Source organism: Danio aesculapii, chromosome 8 (genome assembly GCF_903798145.1).
Source record: "Danio aesculapii chromosome 8, fDanAes4.1, whole genome shotgun sequence".
Taxonomy (NCBI): Eukaryota; Metazoa; Chordata; class Actinopteri; order Cypriniformes; family Danionidae; genus Danio; species Danio aesculapii.
This window is the reverse complement of record NC_079442.1, coordinates 973,718-976,785: the sequence shown is the minus strand read 5'-3', so window position 1 is coordinate 976,785 and position 3,068 is coordinate 973,718.

Sequence of the window (3,068 nt, the reverse complement as noted above, 5' to 3'; positions counted from 1 at the left end):
AATTCAAAACACAATTCGTAAACGCACAAATCTAATTCGTAAATTCAAAACACAATTCATAAACGCACAAATCTAATTCGTAAATTCAAAACACAATTCGTAAATTCAAAACACAATTCATAAACGCACAAATCTAATTCGTAAATTCAAAATACAATTCGTAAATTCAAAACACAATTCGTAAATTTAAAACACAATTCATAAACGCACAAATCTAATTCGTAAATTCAAAACACAATTCGTAAATTCAAAACACAATTCGTAAATTCAAAACACAATTCATAAACGCACAAATCTAATTCGTAAATTCAAAACACAATTCATAAACGCACAAATATAATTCGTAAATTCAAAACACAATTCATAAACGCACAAATCTAATTCGTAAATTCAAAACACAATTAATAAACGCACAAATATAATTCGTAAATTCAAAACACAATTCATAAACGCACAAATCTAATTCGTAAATTCAAAACACAATTCGTAAATTCAAAACACAATTCATAAACGCACAAATCTAATTCGTAAATTCAAAACACAATTCATAAACGCACAAATATAATTCGTAAATTCAAAACACAATTCGTAAATTCAAAACACAATTCATAAACGCACAAATATAATTCGTAAATTCAAAACACAATTCATAAACGCACAAATCTAATTCGTAAATTCAAAACACAATTCATAAACGCACAAATATAATTCGTAAATTCAAAACACAATTCATAAACGCACAAATCTAATTCGTAAATTCAAAACACAATTCGTAAATTCAAAACACAATTCATAAACGCACAAATCTAATTCGTAAATTCAAAACACAATTCATAAACGCACAAATCTAATTCGTAAATTCAAAACACAATTCACAAATGTGCAAATTCAATTAATAAATTCAAAACATGATTCATAAATGTGCAAATCCAGTTCATAAATTCAAAACGTAATTCGTAAATTCAAAACACAATTCGTAAATTCAAAACACAATTCATAAACGCACAAATCTAATTCGTAAATTCAAAATACAATTCGTAAATTCAAAACACAATTTGTAAATTTAAAACACAATTCATAAACGCACAAATCTAATTCGTAAATTCAAAACACAATTCGTAAATTCAAAACACAATTCGTAAATTCAAAACACAATTCATAAACGCACAAATATAATTCGTAAATTCAAAACACAATTCATAAACGCACAAATATAATTCGTAAATTCAAAACACAATTCATAAACGCACAAATCTAATTCGTAAATTCAAAACACAATTCATAAACGCACAAATATAATTCGTAAATTCAAAACACAATTCATAAACGCACAAATCTAATTCGTAAATTCAAAACACAATTCGTAAATTCAAAACACAATTCATAAACGCACAAATCTAATTCGTAAATTCAAAACACAATTCATAAACGCACAAATATAATTCGTAAATTCAAAACACAATTCGTAAATTCAAAACACAATTCATAAACGCACAAATATAATTCGTAAATTCAAAACACAATTCATAAACGCACAAATCTAATTCGTAAATTCAAAACACAATTCATAAACGCACAAATATAATTCGTAATTCAAAACACAATTCATAAACGCACAAATCTAATTCGTAAATTCAAAACACAATTCGTAAATTCAAAACACAATTCATAAACGCACAAATCTAATTCGTAAATTCAAAACACAATTCATAAACGCACAAATCTAATTCGTAAATTCAAAACACAATTCACAAATGTGCAAATTCAATTAATAAATTCAAAACATGATTCATAAATGTGCAAATCCAGTTCATAAATTCAAAACGTAATTCGTAAATTCAAAACACAATTCGTAAATTCAAAACACAATTCATAAACGCACAAATCTAATTCGTAAATTCAAAATACAATTCGTAAATTCAAAACACAATTTATAAATTTAAAACACAATTCATAAACGCACAAATCTAATTCGTAAATTCAAAACACAATTCGTAAATTCAAAACACAATTCGTAAATTCAAAACACAATTCATAAACGCACAAATCTAATTCGTAAATTCAAAACACAATTCATAAACGCACAAATATAATTCGTAAATTCAAAACACAATTCATAAACGCACAAATCTAATTCGTAAATTCAAAACACAATTCATAAACGCACAAATATAATTCGTAAATTCAAAACACAATTCATAAACGCACAAATATAATTCGTAAATTCAAAACACAATTCGTAAATTCAAAACACAATTCATAAACGCACAAATCTAATTCGTAAATTCAAAACACAATTCGTAAATTCAAAACACAATTCATAAACGCACAAATCTAATTCGTAAATTCAAAACACAATTCATAAACGCACAAATCTAATTCGTAAATTCAAAACACAATTCACAAATGTGCAAATTCAATTAATAAATTCAAAACATGATTCATAAATGTGCAAATCCAGTTCATAAATTCAAAACGTAATTCATAAATTCAAAACGCAATTCGTAAATTCAAAATCCAATTCAAAAATGGCCTACTCCAATTTGTAAATTCAAAGCACAATTCATAAATAGGCAAATTCAATTCATAAATTCAAAATTCAATTCATAAATTCAAAATCCAATTCATAAATTCAAAACACAATTCATAAATGGGCAACTCCAATTCGTAAATTCAAAAAACAATTAGTTTCTGTTCTGTTGTGCTGATTCTACAGTTGCTATGGTAACAAAAGAACTATTGTAATTAATCTGTTGTGGTGATTCTACGGTTGCTATGGTAACACAACAACTATAGTAATTAATCTGTTGTGGTGATTCTATGGTTGCTATGGTAACACAACAACTATAGTAATTAATCTGTTGTGGTGATTCTACAGTTGCTATGGTAACACAACAACTATAGAAATATAAATGAATGACAACACTGTAGTTTTCTACAACTATAGGGTATATTATACTGCTATCAGTGTTCAGTGTACCACCACAGTTTACTGTATTTAATACTACAGTACTTATTACAGTTGATCAGTTCACTGTAGTTAATACTGCTGGACTCTATGCTGGAGT